The sequence below is a fragment of the Zalophus californianus genome, chromosome 11 (assembly GCF_009762305.2).
Source record: "Zalophus californianus isolate mZalCal1 chromosome 11, mZalCal1.pri.v2, whole genome shotgun sequence".
Taxonomy (NCBI): domain Eukaryota; kingdom Metazoa; phylum Chordata; class Mammalia; order Carnivora; family Otariidae; genus Zalophus; species Zalophus californianus.
This window is the reverse complement of record NC_045605.1, coordinates 92,246,554-92,272,148: the sequence shown is the minus strand read 5'-3', so window position 1 is coordinate 92,272,148 and position 25,595 is coordinate 92,246,554. Positions and strand designations below refer to the sequence as shown.

The 25,595-nt window shown below is 37.7% G+C and overlaps 1 protein-coding gene across 3 annotated transcripts in view; it reads left to right on the top strand.

Moving 5' to 3' along the window:
• Positions 1–25,595, top strand: part of LRRC4C (leucine rich repeat containing 4C) — a 1,194,180-nt gene that overhangs the window by 457,257 nt on the left and 711,328 nt on the right. For all 3 annotated transcript variants that reach the window (XM_027577718.2, XM_027577721.2, XM_027577717.2), the window contains exon 3: positions 20,072–20,153. The gene's annotated coding sequence lies outside the window, so the exon portion shown is untranslated. The remainder of the gene's footprint in view (positions 1–20,071; positions 20,154–25,595) is intronic.

The following is a 25,595-nucleotide window of genomic DNA, read 5'->3' as shown; positions in this document are numbered from 1 at the left end:
TTGCTACTTCTCACCCGTGTTATAAGGCCTCCCTATAATTAATGTCTAGCTATCTTTGTGTAGATTTCTGATTTTTGCATAGGATGAGTTTCTAAGACTCTTGATCACATTGGAGTTAATTATTCAAGGTAAAAGGTACAGGGATGCCTGGGTGGCTCAGTTGGCTAAGCGTCTGCCTTCAGCTCAGGTCATGATCCCAGTGTCCTGGGATCGAGTCCTGCATTGGGCACCTTGCTCATTGGGGAGTCTCCTTCTCCATCTGCCTTTGCCTGCCACTCCCCCTGCTTGTGCTCTCTTTCTGACAAATAAATAAATAAAATCTTAAAAAAAGTTACAAGGTACAATAGCATGTCGCTTTTACCTATGACATGATGAAATAAGATAGAAAATATAAGAAAACTTGTTTAAAATTATTAAACCATGTGTTATCCTAGAGTTAGCTTTGCTGTTACTCTACAAGAGGAAAAAATAGTATTAAAAGGACAAATACTGCTCAAAGGTTGTTGGCTGTACCTGTGCTTCTAGAAAGTTCCTTGCTGCTTTTTGGTCCTCCTCTTTATGCCATATTCCCCAAGTTGTTCAGAAAGATAAAGTCCTCTCAGGTTCAGCCAGTGTGGTTTGTTTTTATCTAAGGGGCATCAGTTAAGTATTCACTGTATCCAGCAGCATAGGCAGGATGCTGAAACCCTGAAGACAGGCGTGTAAGTCATAGTGATGCCTTTCAGTAGTGTAAGATCTAATGGGGGAAATATGCCTATGAAATTGCACAGAGCTTTGCATTTTTATAAAGGTAAAACAACAAATAGTAATGGACTATGTTCCAAGAGGTTCAGAGAAGGTGTGGATTGTCAAGTTAGAAGGGTCAAGGAGGCCTTTCTTAAAGAGATGGTGTTTAAGTTTTGTACCTGCATTTGCCACTGCCCATTGTAAAAGTCAGAAAAAGGGAAAACTTTGGTAATAAATTGTAAAACTTACTGTACAGTAACTGGCCTCTGAAATAATTTGTTTTTCTCTCCTTTCCTTTACTTCCATAAAAGTTCATATTTTCTAAAGAATATCCCTCTCTAGAGAGCTTTTCTAATGAACTGTGTTATGAAAGTGGGATACTGTCTCACATCTGAAACAAAAATCATTACAGTTTAAAGAATAAACATCTTAGAAAAATTTTATTTCATAAGGACTTCCTCATTAGTACTTTTCTATGCTTATTAGTACCGTTGCACGCAGAGCACTGTATTTACCCTGCCTTGAAGAAGTTGATTTTGCACTGGTATAGTCATGAATGCATCTGAGAGATACAGACTTGGGCAAGGCAAGAGCACGTGTGCATACGTGTGTGTGTGTATGTGCACGTGCATGTATTTGTGGTTGCGGGTGGGAAGAAAAGATGTATTTCAGGGACAGAAGGAGTCATGCAGAGATGCCTTAAATAAGCTGTTGACTTACATGTACAAGAAGAAATTTAGCAATTAATCGTGACCTAGTTCTGTGTGAAGAACTACAACAGTATTCAGTGACACTTAGGATGGTGGGCAAGTGGTGTCCCTTTAGAAGCTTCTTGGACCTCTGCCCGTCTGCTCTATTTCACCCTAACCATATATGTGGCCGTAGGCTTCCTGTTAGGGCCATCTCAATAAATCATTGCATAACTTAGCTTTGCTTTGCTGAAGAGGTATGCTTCAATTACAGTAATACCTTAATTCCGAAAAAGGGAAGACAACAAGATGACAAAGGTAAGAGAGCTCGGAAATAGAACAGAGAGCACTAGTGTTAGAAGCTCTAAGCTGGCAGCTATTTCACAGTAAATACCAATATGGAATGAAAAGGGAGGGTAGGGAAAACTAAGTTTTTAAAAACTAGTCTCCAAAGCCAGTGTATATGCTTTCCAAGTTTCCAGAATGAACTTGGGAATGTTTTCTCCCTGGAGAAAGTCCTTTTTTTCTTAATTTTATTTTATTATGTTATGTTAGTCACTGTACAATACATCATTAGTTTTTGATGTAGTGATCCACAATTGTTTTGTTTGCATATAACACCCAGTGCTCCATGCAGTACATGCCCTCCTTAATACCCATCACCAGGCTAACCCATCCCCCCACCCCCCTCCCCTCTAAAACCCTGTTTGTTTCTCAGAGTCCATAGTCTCTCATGGTTTCATCTCTCCCTCCGATTCCCACCCCCTTCTTTTTTCCTTCCTTCTCCTCATGTCCTCCATGCTGTTCCTTATGTTCCACCAATAATTGAAACCATATGATAATTGACTTTCTCTGCTTATTTCACTTAGCATAATCTCCTCCAGTCCCATCCATGTTGATGTAAAAGTTGGGTATTCATTCTTTCTGATGGCTGAGTGATATTCCATTGTATATATGGACCATGTCTTCTTTATCCATTCATCTGTTGAAGGGCATCTTGGCTCATTCCACAGTTTAGCTATTGCGGACAATGCTGCTATGAACATTGGGGTGCATGTGGCCCTTCTTTTCACTACATCTGTGTCTTTGGGGTAAATACCCAGGAGTGCAATTGCTGGGTCATAGGGTAGCTCTATATTAATTTTTTGAAGCACCTCCACACTGTTTTCCTAAGTGGCTGTACCAACTTGCATTCTCACCAACAGTGTAAGAGGGTTCCCCTTTCTCCACAACCTCTCCAACATTTGTTGTTTCTTTCCCTGTCCATTTTTTCCATTCTAACTGGCTGTAAGGTGGTATCTCAATGTGGTTTTCATTTGAATTTCCCTGATGGCTAATGATGGTGAGCATTTTTTCATGTGTCTGTTAGCCTTTGTATGTCATCTTCAGAGAAGTGTCTGTTCATGTCTTCTGCCCATTTTTTGACTTGAATTATTTCTTTTTGGATGTTGAGTTTGAGAAGTTCTTTATAGATTTGGATACCAGCCCTTTATCTGTAGTGTCATTTGCAAATATCTTCTCCCATTCTGTGGGTTGCCTCTTTGTTTTGTTGGCTGTTCCCTTCGCTGTGCAGAAGCTTTTTTATTTTGATAAAGTTCCAAAAGTTCACTTTTGCTTTTTGTTTCACTAGCTTTTGGAGTTGTATCTGAAAGAAGTTGCTGTGGTCGATGTCACAGAGGTTATTGCCTATGTTCTTCTCTAGGATTTTGAATGGATTCCTGTCTCACATTGAGGTCTTTCATCCATTTTGAGTTTATCTCTGTGTATGGTATTAGAGAATGGTCGAGTTTCATTCTTCTGCATGTGCCTGTCCCAATTTTCTCCAGCACCATTTATAGAAGAGACTTTTTTCCATTGCTTATTTTTTCCTGCTTTGTCGAAGATTATTTGACCATAGAGTTGAGGGTCCATATTTGGGCTCTCTATTCTGTTCCATTGGTCTACATGTCTGTTTTTGTGCTCGTACCATGCTGTCTTGGTGATCACTGCTTTGTAATATAGCCTGGAGAAAGTCTTACCACCTAAGGAGACAGGCCTTTGAAGACACAAAAGCTTAGGTCGGTTTCCTCCTCTGTGACTTCCTAGATATTCTATGTGTATACTTTGTTGCTTGGATTGCTAACTGTACCATTCTTAATATCAGAAAAGTAATGTCTACCTTATAATAGCACTGAGAGGGTAAGGAGCATAACATGCAAAATCTTTGACCGTGTATGCATCCCGCATATGAATTAAATAAACAGTAGTTAACTTTTTCTAGGCAATTTGGGATTGAAAAAATTTAGCACTACCTGTATGATCTCATTTAGCCTCAGATAAAATTTTAAAATAGTTTACTTTCATACCCATTTCAGAGATTAGAAAAACTAAAGCATGGAAAATTAAGTATCTTTCCCAGGTATAGAAACAAGAAGTAACTGAGCCAGAATTCAAACTGAGGCTATCTACCCACAGACCTTCTGCGCTACTCAGTAAATAGTGACTATAAGTAATGTTATGACTACTAATTCTGTCTTCTCCTACTGCGGTAGTGTCACATCTGATGCTCTTCTTAACTTTACCTTGAAAAAAAATCCTTAACTTAGCACTTTCTTTTAGGATTATCACTTTTTAATGATTATCTGTTTATAAGGGATTAGCTTATCATAGAACTTGTTGCAAACAATTATTGATATTGTCCGAATGCTTGAGAGATTTTAAGATCCAAGTTAAAAATATTTAAATGCCAACATATTCATTTTTTATAACTCTAGGCAACAAAATGGATATATGCACAATTTATGTACGTAATAAACTCTGTGTAAACACTTGCTGGTGACCTACTTTCCTCCAAGTCTGTCTCATTTTTTAAATCTGTGCTCTTTTTGCATTAGGAAAAATCTCTTTTTTTCCCTCTCCCTAGTTTCCTCCTCCTTGTCAATTGGAACTAACAAATGCAGTAGAATGCACTTCATGTCACACAGTGTGGGTTTCAGTATTGAACCCAACTGTCTCATCCTAGGCAATGAGTCTGTGTGTAATATCCATTTCTTTACCTGGGAAAAGTTTTGGAAAATAAGCCTTCTTTTTGTAGCCTTTTATTTGAGAGCTTAGCAGAAATAACACAAAACAATTCACCATCAAAATTTCTAGAAAATCAATGCACAGTTTAGCTGTCTCTGCCCTCCATATTTTATTAGATATTACAATGCCCTTCTTTCTATAAAGAAGAGTGCTGCCTTACTTCCATAACTTTCTCTATGTTCCAGCTAATACTTCACCTTAGTAGAAGGATATTGGATGCTAGGAGCTCATCTAAGTTCATCTTGTACTGATTCATGGATTTATTCATCCAAAATATTACACAGCCTTTAGAAAGTAGTTCTGTATGTTCTGACATGAAAAGATGCTCAAGACATGTTAGGTAAAAAAAAAAAAAAAAAGTTGCAAGACAATATGTTTACTAGGGTCATAATTTTTCTTTTTCAAAAGAAGTAAAATGATTCTATGTAAATATGTACCTATAGAAAAACTCTGGAAGGATGTGTTCTAAAATGTTAACATTAGTTACCTACCTCTGAGAAATACTTGGTTATAAGGACAGTCAGGGAGAGGATGAAGCATTCTTTGTTATTCATACACTTCTGTATTGTTCAGTTTTGTATGGTTATTTAATGTTACTTAGCACTACTACCTTAATCGGAAATAAGCAATTTATCATACCTGTTATTATAGGATTCTGTGCTTATACAAAGAACAATGGAGCATTTCAGAACTTGGTGATACTACAATGTTAACACATGGGATAAGATAAGTGAAAACAGCAATTATAACACAGAGAGAAAAAAATAACAAGTTCCATAAGAGAAGCACACGTATATTTGAGATTAGGAGAAAAATACATCTTACTGTGCATGTTAAGGAAATAAAAAAAGATAAATGGCGTTCAGTTGACAGTGAAAAGTTTTTAGCAGGCAGAATTGTTTTACTTGAAGGAATGTCTGTTTTTTCTCCTTTCTGTTGCTAGTGCCTAGAATATAGTAGGTGCCCCATAAATGCGGCTTATAGAAAGACGAAGGAAGGGGAGAGATATGAAGTATAACGGAATAATCATCTGCTCATAGAAATTTAGAGCTAGGTGGGATATAGAGATTAGCTCATTTTGTTCTTCAGTGCTCTCCAGAAGAACAATAGGATTCCAGCATGGTGCCCTGTGATGGATGGGACTTCACCCAAGTTCCACCCTGAAACTTTTATTTCATCTACTTTTATTACTAGAAAGTTAATGATCTAGTTCAACCCTTATTTTAGCCATGAAATACATTTTCATATGTGTGAACTGTTTCCTCTGTTACAGGGATAGGTAGTGGTACATGCACTTGAACCCAGAATTTCTGAATTCTTAGGAGTTCTTAGTAGTGCCTTTTCAATGAATACAAGACTGGGCAAAACAGCTAGCTTGTCCAAAGTTATGGGGCGTGAAGCATATTTAAATATAAGATGTATTTAGGAACAGTGAACAGCTCAGATTGAATAGAACACATGACTTATACTGGGGATTCATAAGAAAAAATCCAGGTTCTACTTCAGAGCCACAAAGAAGAGTAATGAGAAGTATATGCATGAGGATGTTTCATGAGGTAGGGGAAGGAGTGACTTCTGCTTTTCACTAAAATGAAGGAAAAGAGACCAGATCTAGCTTCCTGCCTAAAACGTCTTAAAAAAAAAAAAAAATACGAGATAAATGACAACAATGAACAAGACATTGAATATTGAGCCACAAAGGATAGTGACTCTTGAAAGACAATGAAAGGGGCGCCTGCGTGCCTCAGTTGGTTAAGTGTCTGCCTTCAGCCCAGGTCATGATCCCAGGGTCCTGGGATCAAGCCCATGTTGGGCTCCCTGCTCAGCGGGGAGCCTGTTTCTCCCTCTCTCTCTGCCCCTCCCCCGGGCTTGTGCTCTCTCTCTCTGACAAATAAATAAACAAAATCTTAAAAAAAAGAAAGAAAGAAAGAAGAAAAAGAAAGAAAGAAAGAAAGAAAGAAAGAAAGAAAAAGAAAGAGAAAGAAAGAAAAAAGAAAGAAAGAAAGAAAGAAAGAAAAAAGAAAGAAAGAAAGAAAAAGAAAGAAAAGAAAGAAAGAAAGAAAAAAAAAGAAAGAAAGAGAAAGAAAGAAAGAGAAAGAAAAAGAAGAAAGAAAAAGAAAGAAAGAAAGAAGAAAAAGAAAGAAAGAAGAAAGAAAGAAAGAAAGAGAAAGAAAGAAAGAAAGAAAGAAGAAAGAAAGAAAAAGAAAGAAAGAAAGAAAGAAAGAAAAAGAAAGAAAGAAAGAAGAAAGAAAGAAAGAAAGAAAGAAAGAAAGAAAGAAAGAAAGAAAAGAAAGAAAGAAAGAAAAGAAAAGAAAAGAAAAGAAAGACAATGAGAGACAATTGAGAGCACCAGATGTGAATTCTGCAGTTGTTTCAAGCTGCCTGCCTGCTGTGAGATTTTAGGATCTGGTATGAAAAGGGGGAACTGATGCAGAGAGGCCATCAAGGGAGCTAGATCAAAGAGGCAGGGTATCAGGACTGAGAGAACTTCAGACAGGGATAGCAAAACAGAGGGAGAAAGAGCAGACTACTACAGAAGTCTGCAGAGGTTTCTCCTCCACTTTCCAGCTGCTGCGTGAATGGGTGTGAAGAAATACTCTGGCCGCCGGGGACTATCCTAAAGGATAGAAGGAATGCTACCCGGCCTCACCCTTACTTGAGAATATAGTTCCTCTCCCGCCAGCCAGAGTAGAAGACCTCATAATTCATGAGGCACATAATTCATGAGTCTATGAAAAGGACTTGCCTCAGCAGGAACAAAATTAGCCCTAAACTAGCCTCTGCTGTATTACCAATAAACAGAAATTAAAAGCCCGATTCAAAAGGATCAAATTATTTCTAAGAAACTTCACTGCCTCCCAGAACAACCAACAAAACTAGAATTGGTTTTAATTTTCTAAGTAGCTCTCATTTCTCCATTTTTAATCATAAAGATTATTTTGTCAATTGGTGTATTTTACAATTGAGATTTAAATATTTTTATAAGCACAAGTATTTAGAAACCAAAAAAGTTAGCATAAAAATAGTAATACATGTTATAATGTAGTTTCTATGACCCCAATTTCATAAACCCCCTAATTAAAAAAATCGCAGTCTTTGCTTCTTTTTTTCAACATAAGTAATTGATAAAGTTTGCTCTGATAAAAAATGCTCAGGCTGAATTTTTGAAATCTGACCCATATGTATTGATTGCTGAATCTTTGGGCACCAACCAGAGTTGTTTGAACTCTTCTTTGGGGCTTACTTGGAGGTGCAAATGATGTGGTTTTGCCTTTTTGATAAATCTGTCCAGAATGTACAGGAGCAAAAAACTCCATTCCCCATGGAGGGTGGATTGCTTCATATACCCACTGCTCTCCCTTCCTTGAACATGTTGAAGTTCTAGATGCTACTGCTAATTCCACTGTAACAATAAAAATTTGCCTTAAAAAGACTTGTAAGATAATTTATATTCATCTTCATGCTTATGACTGATACTTGCTTCATGAGTTTAAAATTGGGGTCAGAAAATTCCACCGGATACTATGTTTAGGGGGTGGGATTGTGTTTGCTTGTTATTTGCCTGGGTCTATGTAGTCTGTTTAAAGGTCATTTGCTTTAATTCTGTGGTAAGTTCTCCAGAATCAGTTGGTATCGAATGATGGCTAATTTGGTAGAGTATGGCCAGCTGAGACGAGAAATGGCAAAGGTGAATGCCACAGAGGAGAGAATGGCTATTAAAACATGTAAAATGAGCATTATTGCACAGTTCAGTTGTGCAATAACACTGAGAATATACAAGCTGAGGTGAATAGGAAAGATGGAGGAGTCTCTATTTTTAAAATTTGCCATTTCTTTCTATGACAAGCATTAGTCAAAAGCCAAGTGTTGTTTAAAGGGTAATATATGGACCAAGATTACCAAGACCAGAGAGGTAGCCTTGACTTATGCTCCAAAACTATCCAAAATGATCTTTCCTGGAGCATAATTTCAGGGGAAAAAAAAATGATCAAGTGATGGGATCTAACCTATCAGGTGTTTGCAGAATCATCCAGAAACCGAGAGCCCGGTGCTTTGGAAGTCTCCCCCTTGCATGGCTACACTTTCCAGAAGTGCAGGAGAAAGGGAGCCACTTCAAGAACCCATGTCACTTCCCCAGCAGAGAGATTTTAGGAGTCAGAGGTCCTAGCTAAATTGTCTAAAGCAGCCTTTTGTTAATAGAGTCAGCAAGCTTCAAGTTATTTCAGCCTGTGAGTTTCTTAATGCCAGAGGCAATCTCTTTGCCTCCTTTCCAATGAAACTGAAAAAAAAATTATATCTGTTCTGCAAGTCTTGCAGATTTAAAAGTTTTCGTATTGAAGGTGAGCCCCCTCATAAGAGAGTTCAACAAAATTTTTCTTGAATATAAAAATCTCACAGTTGATAGATGAAGATAAAGTATCATCTCCTCAAGCTGTATGGTCCAAATCTATTGCTGAAGCATCTGTGAATGGTGAATATTTCTAGCTTTTCTTTGTCTTAATAAGAACATTAATAATGAAAACTTCAACCCTTCTCGGCCTAATATAAGATATTCCCTTTGTTTACTGATTGAATTATCTTCAGATAATCTGCTGATTTTCCAAGTCATTCTTTACTGTTCATCCAAGGGGAACCAAAATTTGTGGAGTAGCTAATAGGTGCTAGACACAATCATGAATGTTCACAGTTATACTTAAGGCAACCTTAAGATAATGCTATTTCATCTAAGGGAACTGAAGTTTGATGAGGTTAAGGATTTTCCCTAGTAAGAAATGTGCCAGAACCTCAGGCCGTTCTTTTCTCTCAAAGGAAAGATGAAGAAGAGGGGACAGAGCTGCATGGATGAGGGCCTTGGGCCTAAATTCTATAGACCTGATCCAGTAGGTCAGTTTTTCTTGGGTTTGATTACCTGTATCAAGACTGCTCTTTGTTGGGAGTGAAGTATATTCCTCATTAGAATGAAAAGACTAAAAATGTATGTTAACATTCCAAAGACTTCCGCCTTCATCATGTTCACACCCACCCTGTTCATACCCCTCTCTCCCACCATCACCAAATGAAGCCAGTTTCAAATGGTGGAACCCAGATTATATCAGAATCTATATGATGTCTGACATGTCCCATTTAAATGAATTGGATAAAACCTCTCTTGGGTCTAACCAGGAAATTTTGTTTCAGTTGTCCTTAACTCTGTTTTAAAGCCTCCTGATAATACAGGGAAACCCAACCGTAGCCCACAAGTGAGTTCTTAGAATTGCATTTTCGTTGGCAGGTAGATGGTTTTGCTTCATACTGGAATGGAGGGTAATGGAGAATAGTGGTTAAGAATATGGGTTTTGAAGTCAGGCAACTGAGAATTGTAATCTTGTACAGTCTTTTGTGTGGTTGTGAGCAGTTATTTAAACTCTTCAAGCGTCGATGTGTTCCTCAACACTTGGGGAGAAAATAGCCTGGCTGCAGAGATGCGGTGAGGACAGAACGTTACAAGTGCACGCAGCTCTTGCAGAACAGCTAACCCTCAGCTGCTGAGCATTTCCTCCTCTCAAGGAGTCAGCTGAGACTTTGCACGTATCAGCTCATAGAGAACAGCAGCAGGAGGTAGATGTGATCTTGTTGCCATTTTACACTTAAGAAAGCTGAGGTTTACAGAAGTTTATATGAAACATGACTCTAGTTACATCATGACGACCGGGTATGAATGCAAGTTTATATCTACTGTTGATCTGTGACACTTAAGCACGGTCCTCGTCATCCTACACCTACGATCCTCATGTCACCTTGAAGTAAGGAGGTGTGTAATTCCTAATATAGGGGGTTAGTAATAGAGGCTCTGGCTTGTTAAAAGACTTGTTTATGGTCACATGGTTGGTAAAAGGTGGAGTCGGGATTAGAACCCAGGTCTGTTTGATACTTCCTTGTCTTCACTACTGTTATCTCCCTCTGCTTCACCTCCTGGAATCTCCATCTGAATACACTCGATATGTGATGGGACTCTTTCTACAATGCAGAACCCCTGTTGTCTCTGTCCAGCATCGACCCCTTCAGTGACTCCAAATTACCTACAGAGTAAAATCAAATACCTCTGTAGAACTTATCTGACTCTACCCGGTTGGAATCCTGCCTCCTTCTGCCTCTCACCTCTTGGTGCATTGCCTGCTAACCCCCTTGGGTGTATCCTACAGCGTAATGCACTGCTTCCAACTCCCCCACACTTGTCGGGGTATTTTAGGTCTCTCCGCTTTGCTTTGTGCCTGGAAGGCATTTACCCATCCACGTTGAGACCTCATATTCATTTTCAAAACCTTTTCTGAAATCCTGGTCCACAAGTAACACAGACGCCTCCCATGGTGGTGTCCATCATGATTGATTGGCAGTCCTAACTGCCGCTTTCAGTATTCACCAAGGCTCTGGCTACTAGGCTATGTTGCCTCTGGAGTGCTCCCAGCCAAGGGCTGCTACTAGCTCAGGTCTATTTTGGTGAAACACAGGACTCCCCTCTTGGGGTACTCTAGCTCAGGGATGTCCCATCGGCCTAGTGAAATCCTGAAACCGTGCAGCACTTCTAGACTCTTTCCAAACTTCTGTCCTTCCATCCTCCTTTCCCTGTGTCAGACTTCTGCCATATTCTGAAAGCTGCCTTTGTGGCTACTGATCATTCACCCTTTATCCTTCAAAGACATTTTCCCCAATAAATTTCTTTTATGTCTGTTTCCATATTGATGTGTGCTTCTTGATGGACCTGAACTAACATGCCCATGGGGGTGCGCTTCTCTATCCTGTGCATATTACCATCACAAACAAAACATCACATTTATGACTTATTTCTCTTTCCTAATTAGATGGTGAGGGCAGTAAAATCAGGAAAAAAACCATTTTATTACATCATTTATTTTTAGTACTTAACACATTTCTTCATACTTAGTGGATACTTAATAAGCACTTGGTTAAATGAGTGCTAAAAGTATGATCTCATCTAACATGAGTTTAGGTCAAAACAAGCGAAAACTACATGTTTACTTCCCAGTTAACACCAACAACCAATGTGGAGATACCTGGAAGTTAGCTTAGGGTCACTAATGCTAGGCTTGTGTTTCAGAGTATTACCATGTGGCTTCTATATGCCCAAAATATTTTCTTGAGTTCAGATGAGTTTTTGTGCTTATGAACTTAATTTAACTAAACTGAAATCTTGAAATCTCACTGAATATCTCTCATCACTAAATGAAGCAGCCTTGATTAATCACTCTAAGCATTTCAAAATATTCTGTCAGTTAACCTATATTTAACATAAGCATCTGTAAAATCTATATGAGAGCATTCATTAGAAGGAAAGCATATTCTTGGAGAGCTATAAAATCAGATAGTAATTCTTAATATTTCAAGTGAGGAGTAGGGTATAGAATATTTCTATTTATTACTAGCAAATCTATTACAAATCTGCTCTAATCCATACAGTGATAAAACTTATTTTTTGTCAGGTTGGCTTATATATTTATATATATAAATAGACTTTATATATAAATTAAATAGTCTATTTATAATTGAATTTTCTCTTCACATAAAATTACACTGGTTTAGCAACCTAACTCTAAAATACTATGTCATTGCTTGATACCAGCCAATTCTACTATTTATTTCTCTCCATTTTTCACACTTTGCATCTCTGTTAGGTTTTTTTTCCATGTGTGATCTCTTAAATATGGTTTGTGCTGCTCTTGCACCATGGATGATGAGAATAATAAACATCACTTACTAAGTGTGTATTATATGCACTGAAAATTATGTGTTAAATGCTATCATCCCCATCTTTCAAACAAGATACTAAGGATCAAAGAAGTAAAATAATTTGGAAAGCTACTGCCTTATCAGTGCTTTGAACACAGATCTGCCAGAATTTTGGACTGTCTAATCTTAGTACAGTTGTTTAGTGTTTTGACTATAAGGTTTTAACATTATCTATTGAATATGATTTAATATTAAAAGCACATAGTGATTTTCTAAGAACCTTGAAGTTTTTCTAGAAGCAAAAGAAACCACTTGGGTTTTAATACAAAGGAAAATAATACAATTTGTTATGTGCTTAAGTAACATGTGGAAAGTGGATAGTATGAAAGATGTAAAGGATGTTAGATGAAGCTAGAAAAAGAGAGGCCCGGAAGCCAGTTATTGACAAGTCTTAGCAGGAAGGGATTAAGGTCTAATCTGAGAATATAGGCAAGGGTATGGATAGGTTGGGAAAAATTGGAGAAATACTTCTAAACTCAGTGACCCAACAATGTATGAACTATGGGCCTTTGGTCAAATTATTTAGCCACAATGAGTCTGTTTACTCCTCTGTAAAATGGAGATAATAAAATCTATTTCAAAGTGTCATCATGAGCTTTATATAATAGTATATCAGCATGTATTTGGATGGTACATGCTACGAATCTAGGTGCTTTTCTAAGTACTATAAGTACCAAGAATTTATTTATCAAAGCTTCAGTAATGAAGTACTATCATTATCACAGGTTTATAGAAGTCAGGAAACTGAGGCACAGTGAGGCAAAGGAAAAAGTGATGGAGCTGTGGCAGTATAAGATTAAAATAATGTCATATATTATATATCTGATATACAGTCAGTGTTTTATAAATGCCTGCAATTAACCACCTGGGTTAATGTCCTTGAGAGGTAGAACCAAATATGACTCATTTCTGTAATAGGGTAATCTAGCACTTGGTGATTGGATCCTCATGGACACAGTTCAGGTCCTGTTCTTGTGCTGGAAATAAATACAGTGGTGAAATAAACGTGCTCCTGCCTTCATGAGTTTTTTTTTTTTTTTTTTCTGGTTGGAACAGATGTTCTGATGACTAGGTGATTGAGTGAAGGAAGCACAGTTGGAAAACTATTTCTAAATTATTTTCTGCAACGTATTTTTTTTTCTGGAAACATTTGCTCAAAAAGCTGCCACAAGAAGAAGACTCTGCAACCTCTCTCTACTGCATTCTCAGTGAGGGCTAGGGGAATAAATTTGCTCCAGATTCTTTCATGAGCTCTTCCCTTTTCACAGAATTAACTTTAAACTCTGGGCTGTTACACGTCCAGTCCTAGCTACAAACTAGCTTCTTCTTTTCTGGTAAATCCTCAGCTCTTAAAATAGTGCCTGAAACAGCGAGCACTCAATTAATGTGTGCTGAATGAATGGATGAGTGAATGAATAAATAAAGGCAATTTTTTTTCACTTTGTAGACCATTCATTCCTTACATAGATTAAGATGATTTCTCAGGAAAAATTGAGCATATAAGAATTAATTACTAACTGACATGTGCGCGAGGGTTTATGGTTGTACAGAGAAGATATAGCCATTTGAGAAAGGTTCTTGAGTCATTTATAACAAGCACTGAGAAGATAATTTTGGCTATGTTTATGTGGGCACCAAAAACTACAGCATTTCTTTGAATTTTGGAATTACCATTATGCCATTTCTGGTGTTTTTTTTTTAGTTAAATCTCACTTTCAAAATTCATATCATGAACAATTCTGTAAAAACATTAATGATCAGTATAAATGTGTCACTCAGTGTTACATCATGCCCAACAAATCATGAGAAAACTTCCCTGTGTCCTTCCACCTCGTTATTCTATGTGGACACATATATAGCACATATATAATTATAGCATATATGCTATTTAGAAATTTCCTTGCTTTCACTTGATATTGTATCATAAGCGTGTTTTTACAGCACTATGTAATTATGTAATTATCATTTTATATCTGGATGATATTCTATTGACCCCAACCCTACGTGGCTGCCCACCCAATTCACCTTCAGTAGAGTTGTGCAATTTCATCAGTTCCAAATTGTGTCTAAACACATGCATTTGTAAGATACAGTCCTTACATTGTATCATCTTCTAGTTGGAGAAATGCTTGAAATTCATACAAATAAATAATTCTTTCCATTTAAGGGTGAAGATACAAAAACTGTGAGGGCGGGCAGTAGGAAGCAGAGTAGCCTGTTAGGAAGAATGGTGAGTGCCAAGTAGATGTGAATTGCATTATCTGGGACCATCACTTAATTCCTTTGTACCTCAGTTTCCTTGAGTCTGTCTCACTTAGATTGTATTTTTAAGGAAGTAATGTTTACCTGCCTAAGATATACTACCTGCCTCAAACTAGCCATTGGGATTTTTAATCCAATCTACATAACACAGAATCAAAATCAATCATGTAATGCACTTAGCCTGATAGCGAACATAATGTATGTGTTCAACATATGCTACCTAGCGCTGTGATTATGATTATAATGATCGCTCCTTGGTATGGGACAGGTGTATTCTGAAACTGTCCTTTCGTTTGTTGTCAAGTAGAGTGAATTATCGGTAGGATTTCCTCACCATTCTCTTGGAAATTTTTCCTGTGACAGTTGAGAATCATTGTCGTCTTCTCATCCAAAGGAGAAAGGTCAGAGAAGATTAAGGTATATTTTCCCCCTGCCATTATAGCTATTTATCAGAAGGAAGCAGACTGTCAAAACTGGAGGAGGACCCAGGCCTGCTCATTTATCTTTGCCCCCTTCTTCTAGGGCAAGAGCACTACTGATAGAGCATTCTCAAGTGATTCTTTTTAAGTGATTCAAGCAATATCAATCAGACTGGTATTTTTCATAACTATTTTATTGGCTCTTGGTAATCCTAGAGTGAACAACTGCTATTACTCCCACATTACAATGAATCAGTTCACAGAAACAATTACAAAGAAGAGTGAATTACTCTTGAGAATGCTTCTCAAGTAAATACCATGAAGTAACCAGGTCCTAAAGAATGTTGCGACAGTATCAGTTACTCCATTTTTTTAACTCATTATTAGGCTTCTAGATACTCACTAAACTTCCTCAGGTGTAAAAGTGACCAGCTTTGGGGAGCTCTATATTGACTCCAAATGATATATTCTGGGAATGGCAACATGACTATAGTTAACAATATTGCATTGTGTGTCAGAAAGTTGCTAAGAGAGTACATTTTGAAAGCTCTTACCACAAGGAAAAAATTGTAACAATGCGAGGTTTTGGGTGTTAACTTATTGAGGTAATTATGTATATTGTGGCTATATATATATATATATATATATATATATATATATAAAATCTTGTATACCTTAAACTTATACAATGTTATATGCTAATTATATCTCAGTAAAACTGGGGAAATGATTTTGAATTAAAATTGGTTTTTGTAAACAAGCAAAAACCAAAACAGACCCACAGATACAGAGAACAAACTGATGGCTGCTAGAGGGAGGGAGATGGGTGGGTGGGCAAAATGGGTGAAGGGGAGTGACAAGTACAGGCTTCTACTTATGGAATGAAAAAGTCACCTGGATGAAAGTTACAGCGTAGGAAGGGGCGCCTGAGTGGTCAAACAGTTAAGCATCTGACTCAGGTCATGATCTCAGGGTCATGCGACCAAGCCCTGCATCGGGCTCCATGCTTAGTGTGGAGTCTGCTTGAGAGTCTCTCTCTCCCTCTCCCTTTGCCCTCCCCCCACCTGCTTGCATGCTCTCTGAATAAATAAATAAATCTTAAAAAAAAGAGAAAGTAATAGCATAGGGAATATAGTCAATGTTGTATGGTGCCAGATGGTAGCTATACTTGTGAGCATAGCACAATGTATAGAATTGTCAAATCACTGTGTTAGTCACCTGAAACTAGTGTAACATTGTGTGTCAACACTACTTCAATTTTAAAAAACTGGTTTTTATATTGCAAAGCTGCCTAGATTGACATATGTTTCACCACTTACTAGCTGTGTCCCTGTGCAAATTACTCAGTCTCTCTGTGCCTGTTTTCCCATTTTCTATGGAGATAATTATAGAGGCAACCTCACCGGGTTATTTGAGAATTAAAAGAAATAATACAGGAAATCACTTAGAGTAGTACCTGATGTGTAATAAGTGCTCAAAACTGTCAGATATTATTGCTATCATTATTAATTTTATTATTAGGATAGGACATATTTTCCTTGCTCTATAAATCTGGCAAATATAAATCACTTATTTTTTAGATGTTAATAATAGTTATTATGGTAGAAAATGGCCTAAGCTCACCACAAATTAACTTTATGAACTAAGTCAGATCTCTGAAAATAACTGAAAAACATGAATGTGTAGATTGTAATACAATACACGATTTGTATCAGGATTGAAGTAAGACTCAACTATGTTGTATATTCAAGTTGTCATGTCTTATTTAGTGCCTTTTGATACTCAAATTACATTTTTTACTGATTGTTTCATTTTATTTACTCAGCTCCCTTGGAAAGTGATTGAGATGATGTTATCATGTTAGTCTTACTGCTAAGGATCTAGGACTCAGAATGAAGTTACACAAGCAAAATATGGGGAAACAAGAGGTGCACCCTAGGTTTTCTCACATCAAAAGAATAAACTCCTTCAACACAGTATATTTAAGCCCCTCCCATGTATCAGCCATAATTCAAGGCACTAGAAGTACAGCAGTACATAAAATCAATGAAATTCTTGCCCTCATGGAGTTGATTTGCCTTTAATGGGAAGAGAAGAATGGTTTTTTAAACTTATTCTTTTAAAGATTTTATTTATTTATTTGAGAGAGAGGGAAGGGCAGAGGAACAAGTAGACTCCATGCTGAGCACAGAGCCCTACGTGGGGCTCAATCTCATGACCATGACATCATGGCCTGAGTGGAAATCAAGAGTCAGATACTCAACCAACTCAGCCACCCAGGTGCCCTGAGAAGAATCATTTTTAAAAGTTTATATGTGAAAGATGTAGTTTATCAGATGGAACAAGCACTTTAAAGAAAAATTAAGGTATAAACAAGGATAGGCAGTACAAGATACAGGGTGTCCCTCTTTTAAATAGGGCAGACAAAGAAGTTTTACTGAAAAAAGTGAATGGATAGCAGTAAATACCCAGTGGAGGTTTGTAAGAGGTTCATCTGGATCAGCAGAAGAGCATTTCTTGGAGAGGGAACAGCAGAAGCAAAGCCCAAAGGATGAAACATACCTGGGATTTTTGAGCAAAAGCCAGGAGGCCATTGTGGTGTGAGCACAGTGAACAAGAAGAGATGTCTGAGAGCTAACATGGGAGCAGATCATGTAGGATTTTGCTAACCTTTTGGTAATTTTGATTTTTATTAGAACAAGATGGGAGCTACTAGAAGGTTTTGAGAAGAGAAGAGACTTAATCTGATTTATCTTTTAATAGAATTATTCTGGCTACATTTTGAGAATAGACAAAAGGAAGAGATAGAATAAAATAAGAAGACTCCATTGCCCAAAACTTAAAACTACTTACAGTGGCTTGGACCAATATTTTAGAGGTGAGGTTGGGGAGAAGTAGTCCTATTTTAGACACATTTGGGATATCTTTTGAAGTAAGCACCAGTGAGATTTGTTAACATGCTTGATATGGGGTGTGGAGGAAAGAGTGGAGGCAAGGTGACTCTGGGTGTTTTGGAATGAAAAAACAAATGGTAGAATGAAGTTGCCCTTACCTGAGAAGAAATTTTAGGAGGAGCAAACTGGAGCTCAATTTTAGATATACTAATTTTAAATTGCCTATTAGCACTCTAAGTTCGTCTATCAAGTAAACAGTTGACTTAAGTATGGTACTCATGCAGAAGTATGGGCTAAAATAGAAATTTGGGTGTAAAGATATTTAGATTTTTATTTATTTATTTGACACAGAGAGAGAGAGTGAGAGAGAGCACAAGCAGGGGGAGTAGGGGAGGGAGAAGCAGGCTCCCCACTGAGCAGGGAGCCCGATGTGGGAATCCATTCCAGGACCCTGGGATCATGACCTGAGCCAAAGGCAGATGCTTAACTGACTGAGCCACCCAGGCATCCCTGGATGTAAAGATATTTAAAATAATAAGCTTGGATTAGCTCTTAAAGGGAGGTGGTCTAATAGAAAATAGGGGATATTCAAGGTGTGAGCCATGGTGCAGTGTATTAGTACAAGGCTGGAAAAATGAGAAGAAACCCTCAGAGTAGCCTAGGAAAGTATAACAGATTAGGGAAGGAAAACTGGAGGGAATGATGCTTTAGAAGCCATGTAAATACAATATTTCAATTGAAAAGACATATCTGGTGGGTATGGTGTAAAGTCTTGACTGCGCATTATTACTAAATGCCTGATTTACACCAAGATAAAGTAAGAAGCAATTGTCCATTATATTTGAGCGTCCATTATGTGCACAGGGCAGATAGTGATTAAGGGATAACCAACCAAACAACTTTTACAGATGAAACATTCTTCCTACCTTTAAAGCTCAAAGGCAGGAAGATAGAATTAAGAACACTGCTTAGAAGTCTCATAATAAACAACAAAAAAAAACCTCTGTGGGAATATGGATAAGATAAAGATTAAATTTGATAGACAGCTTCAGGGGGAAAAAGTCATATTTGAGCTGGGTATTAATGAGTTTTTTGGGGGTAGGAAATGGGAATGGACAAATAATAATGACATTGCAGGCAGATAAGATCGCATGAGCAATGCCACAGAGGCAGGAAAAGGCAGAGCATGTTCAGGGATGAGTAATAAATTGATTTGCCTAAAATAAAGTGTGCAAAGAAAGGAGTAAATGGTGGTAGATACACCTTTTTGCCTTTATGGAACATCTTGGTCAACAGTCCAGTAGAAAGAAAAATTTGATAAACTAAATATTATGATTACTATCATTTCTTTTTTTTTTTTAAAGATTTTTTTTTATGTATTTGAGAGAGAGTGAGAGAAAGAGCACATGAGAGGGGGAAGGGTTAGAGGGAGAAGCAGACTCCCCACTGAACAGGGAGCCCGATGAGGGACTCGATCCTGGGACTCCAGGATCATGACCTGAGCCGAAGGCAGTTGCTTAACCAACTGAGCCACCCAGGCGCCCTGATTACTATCATTTCTAAAAAGGTTTTTATATTCTGGAAAACACCTGTCAACCTCCAAAATACAATAGCCAGTTATTTTACTAGCAAGATGAATTTATTTGAGACTAGCAGAGGAACTGTAATTCAGGACAGGCAAACTATGGTGAACTACAGACAAGTCTGAAGAGACAATGGGGTAATCAACTTTAATTAGGCTTTAGGAGGAGATTGGGGAGGCTTGTTTTGAACAAAAGTTCATTAGAGAGGAACAAGTTTGAGCTTGTGGTGGTTTCTCCTTGGCTGCAGGCCGTGGTGAGCATGTGGCTGCTGAGGCAGAAAGATAACTTTCTTCTTTTTCTTAAAAGCAGGAGATGAAATTCCCGTGTGAAAAATGAGCTCCCTTATGGAAATAATTTTCATCTTGTTTCTTTTTGCTGGTTACACAGGCTTCAGGGAGTGGCACCCGCACGAGAGCTCCCCCTTTAGGGCCTCTTGCCTCCACTGTAAATGAGGGTTCTTTGATTTATTCTCACAAACCTCAAACATGACATACTGTAAAATGAATATACACTTGGAAAACATAGAGAAATAGAAATTCTTCCCTGTGAGTTAGTCTTTTTGGTAGCTTTTCACTCCCATACTTTTTGCTTGGGCTGTTTTCTAACTTCCTTAAGTGTAATGTTGTGTTTTAATTATATCTCTTTCCTAGAAATGGTTCTCTGTCCTGCAAGGCTGCAGGATCACCCAGCGAGAGTGGGACCAAATCAACTGGAACATCCGACACACTGAAGGTATAGTACCACATTAACAGCTTTTAAAACATGAGAAAAAAAGTGCCTTGGAGTCAGCTGTGAATTAATGTGCCTAATTGCTGGATATTTTAGTATGGGTCAGCTCTCACTGCTACAGCGAGGTTTGTGTGTGCACCTGTGACAGAGCTTGATTTCTCCTCAAAGCACACACATTGCACTTGTACCTGGGACCACTTTGTCTCTGGTAACTGCTCTGCTTCCAGTAAAACTTGGAAAGCCTGCTTTCTGACACGACTTCACGTGTTCCCACCTACTCCCCTCTCTGACTCCTCCTGAACCCTCTATTTATCCTCCTTTTATCCTTCTGTTATTCTGGGCCACCAGACACCATGCTGAGTTTTATTTACCTCCCTGAACTGGAAGTCAGCCAATTGTACTGGGGTTCTCTCTTACTGTTCTGTTCTCCCTCAACCTTATCCCCTGTTATATTTCCTTAGCCAATTGCCAGAGTAATATTTATTTACGTTGTTATTGGACAGTTTTATGGATCTTTCACCAGATCAAATGCCCCATGCAGGCAAGGATCCTGCCTGTTTGCTGACACATCAGTTAGTTACTCACCATTTCCACGCTGCCTGACCCTACTGGTCCCCAGTGGGATTTAACCACTTAAAGGGTTCCCACACTTTCATGGTTATTCAAAATATCTGTGCTTCTAGGACTCTTATCTTTCCAGACTTGCTCAGTTTCAGATAAAAAAGCCTCCTGCTTTCTAGGAAAAATAAGGCTATCCGATGTGAACATCACTAAATTTTTCTTCGTTGGACCTTAAAATATCTGTTTCTATCTGTAGTGTATTTCTTGTTTCCCAAAATAACCTCTTACATTAGATTTTAATCCCAACACTTTCCATTTTTTTACCAACTTTATTAAATCAGCTATTCCTCCCCAATTTGCATCTCTCCATTTTCCTGGTGCCTTCCACACAGACAAAAACCAAACATATATGTTGCCCCTATCATGGAAAAATTCAACCAACCAAACCAAAACAAATCTCTTTCATCTCACTGTTCTGTTTTTCTCCCAACTTAGCTCCTTTTAGCCATTCAAACTTCCTTACAGAACTGACATTGTTCTTTGCCAAGTCATGGTAAACTCCACAAGAGAAGGGGTTCTTTTTATTCTGTTGTGCAGTATATTTCCAATATCTGGCACAGTATCTAAGATGGTAAGGGCTCAGTGATTAAATGAGTTATTTTTAGCTACCTTTCACTTCCCACTCTCTACCTGAGTGTTAAAATTTTGCTTCTAGCACTGCTTAAATTACTCTCACCACAATAGTTCCCTTTTCTGTCATTCAATCCATGGTCGTATTGCAAATACTTCTCTTACATACTATATCATAATCTGTCTTAATTCTTGTTAACTGTATATGCCTCATCACTTCCTCAGCATCTCAGGAGGTCAGGACAATAATTTGGTTATTTCTTTAGCTCTCACATCTCTTAACAAAGGGCTTGCCAGTCAATAATTATTACTGAGTTGAATTAATACTTTGAGGCTTAAAGGATACTGTAACATTGTGCTGACCACATTAGTATTACCTTTGATAAAATATTTTGTCCCAGAAATAAAACTATGAACATGAAATAAGATAGCCTTTTAAAAACCATTTCAAATCATTAAAATAATTTTTTAAAAATGCTATGCTGAATGAATCATGATATATGTGCTTTGTATTTATGATCCCTACATTTAAATAGAGTTATCTATCCATATATACACATATGCATGCATAAAAATGTGCTTGTGACCACCTGCTAAAAGAAAAACCATTGATTACATCATTTCTAAAAGAATAAAACCATAAAATCCTTTTCTAGGTCCTTTAAATGCACCCAGTAAGTGCCCACTAGATAGAAAATCCTCAAGAAACTGTTACACACCTGAACAGAGACTTAGGAATTACTCCACACTCACTTTCTCTCTGTTTTCCTGTTTGCCTTTCCAAAATAGGTTCTCATGTTTTTCCCTGTTTGCTTCTCCTCTTCCTCTAACTCATGTGGATCAGCAGCCTGAGTTGAGTATATTTTCCCCAGGTCCAATCTTCTAAGACTCCTTTTTGAAACACTATTTCCAGTATTACCTACAGGCTGCACGCACTGAAACCCATGGATTAAATTTTCTCCACCATGCTCCTTCCTCAGGCCTTAGGAGACCTTAGGAGTCTCTGGAAAGGGATCAGGCAAAACCAAAGTGATTGTTTGGTGGCTTGTGGGCTAAATAATTTATTGTTTAATTAACTTTTCTATTTTCTCATTAGCTGTAATTTTATGTAAAGAGAAATCATTTATTTAAGAAAAGCATGGTGGATTTAATTTGTTTTTCCCCCAGCAGAAAGTGGCCCATGTGCAGACTTAAAATTTGAATTCTTTGCTTGTGTCATGCTCACTCATAGGATCACTGTTTATCATAGGGGAGTCTGCAAAATCGAAATAATTCCCAAAGCAAAAGATTTTAAAAATCTAGAATCATTAAAAATTAAGGGGGATCCATAAAGACTTAATGTGGGAAGTCTCTCAGTTTGTAATTCAGTGACTTGGATGACTATGGTCTATGCCTCTTCTGTAACTACTTGGCACATGCATTAGGCTAATCCCTGCAAACCTGTATGTACAGGATATATCACAGACACTAACCTATAGGAACCCCAATTTACTCTCTGGGCTCCATTTAGTTGTTTAGTTGGATATCCTTTGTTTACTCATTTTATGCTGCCCTCTGCTCTGGAGGTGGACCTGCAGATGCTAGATCAGAGGGCTCTAGTCCCTTTTTTGGCCAAAGGAGAGCACCAGCTAGAGATAATAAAAAGGAAAAGTGAGATAAAGGTACTCTGTAGGATCCCTTTCTGCACATTTATCTAAGATTGGCCAGATCCTTCAGCCACAGATCTGTTTCCATCACAGCTACCTTCCATGGGTGAAACCTGTGGACACTATTTACATGAACAGCTCCCGCACCTACTTCCTTCTGACCTCGAGGATTACTAACTCCTTTTGTTTTACTACCTCAGAGCCCTGCATCCCTACATTCTGGGTACCTCTACATCCTGGGTACCTCTTTGTAAATAGCCCCCTTTAAACTTAACTCCCCTTGAATTACCTTCATCTGAACATGCCAGATATTTCCTATCAGGACTGTGTTATAATGTCTCTCTTTGAGATTCTTTAATTACTGTCATATTGACTAGAAGTCTGCAAAATTGATCACTAATAGTAGCAAGCAACAAATTAAATGTGAATATTTAGATAATAGTCATGAACTACATGTTAATACAAAAAGGAGTCTTGGGAAAATATAAGAAAATATTGCCTTAGTCATGTTTGTCATTTCCTTCCATAGATTGAGATTGGCCCCTAAAACACATTCTGGAATTGAATTATTAGAAGGTGGTACCATTTCCTCTGTACTTTTCTTTTTCCCAATGGATGGATAGCATTGAATTTCTGCTGAACCTACCAGGGTTATAAATCAAACTTTCATCCATTTAATTTTTCCTTATAAAGGTGTTAGGAGGTAATTGACTGATAAGGCCAGTAGTGGAACTCTTTTAAAAGACCTTGATAAAGCCATTAGTTTCATGGTGTGGGTACCCCTATTTACCAAAACAAAACAAAACAAAACAAAAACAAAAAACCCACAAAGGAAGTCTTGGCTATCTTGGTATTGTTCGCATTCAAAAAGTCAGAGATTTTTTTTTTTAATGTTTTGCTATTTATTTATTTATTTTGTATTTTTAAAGAGGAGATGTCTCAAAGCAACAGAATTGGATCTTTCCCAGCTGAGAATTCAAATGAGTAATATGCCTTTTTGTTCAGGTACACAAATTACCCTCTGAACATTTTTTAATGTCTGTATTAAAGGAAAGAGGCAGTTCTTAATATTAAACTTAGTCCTATAGCTAATCACTGACCAAAATATTTCCACAACATTTGAGTCTTTAAAATTTGCTTTCTGCTTTGAAATTATAAAAGAGATTATAGACCTATTGTGGAGAGTTTGAGAAATTGAGAAAAAAAAGTTTATAACTCTAACCTAGAACTATTATAATTTTTGTACATTTACATCATTTTTAATATAGTTTTAATCTTAAGGTATAAACAGTATTCGCATCTATAGGCCAAGAATTTTTCTGAATTACTGTATAGTTTTATAATAATTTTAGATATCTCTAAGAAAACTATTTGTCACAGAGTAAGTGTTGAATAGGAGCTTTTATTTAATGAAACAGATACTTGGTGCAGTTTTAAAAAAAAAAAGATGCTTCCATTATAGTGGCATTCACTGATAAGCATCTACTTCCATATTGTGAATTAGCAAATTCCACAAGTTTTAAGATGCACATATTGCTTTCAAAATTTTCCAGTGTGTGTGTTTATGTGGTCCTATTGGAACACATAAATTTTATCTCTCTCTGTATTAACCTTGGTACTCTATCTGCCTGAAGATTTCACTGCCTATTAGAAGTTGCACTAATGCCTGTGGGTATTATCTTTCACCTATTCAAAAATGATCTCCTTTAAATGAAGAAATTGCTCTGCTGTGTGTATGTGTGTGGAGAGAGAGAGAGGGAGCAGACTAGAGATTCAGGAAGATTTGCCAGTTCTAGTACAAAGATAGACTGACGTCAGAATTCCTTCCTGCTCAGGGAAAACCAGGCTTTGACTGGTTTGAGTCACTTGGGTAGCTCAATTGGTTAAGAGTCAAACTCTTAATTTTGGCTCAGGTCATGAACTTAGGGTCCTGAGATCAGGTCTGCATCGGGCTCCCCACTTAGCATGGAGTCAGGTTGGGATTCTCTCTCTCCCTCTTCCTCTGCTCCTCCCCCTCCTCACTCATGTTCCCACGCTCCCCCCCCATATATAAATCAGATATATAAATAATTAAAATCTTTAAAAAAAAGGCTTTGACTGGTTGGGTGTGGCCTGCCCACATTGTGGAGGACAACAGGCTCTATTCAGTGTACACAGATTTAAATGCCAATCTCATCCAAAAGTCACCTTCACAGACACATGAATAATATTTGATCAAATATCTAGGTATTATGGTCCCATCTAGTTGATGCATAAAATTAACTATCACAGAGTCATCTGAGTATTTGTTGACGAGAGTGAGGTAACACAACTTTGTAGCTTTTTTTTCTCCTGTGCACCATCCTCACACCTCTTTCTCTGACCTGCTTCCCCTGCCATCCTCTTTCCCTTCTATTTATGCTTGGAATTTCCTTGCGCCCACCCAAATTCACTTTCCCACCCTCCAGGCTCCATGAAGTTTCATGACACTCAAGAAATTAAATGACTTCCTTTGACCAGTGAAATGTGACAGATGTCACTTCTGGCTGGACCTTTAATAAGCTAAGACAAAATCCAGCAAACTCTTTGTTCCTTAGCCTTGGTAACTATAAATGCTCTAGGGAGTATA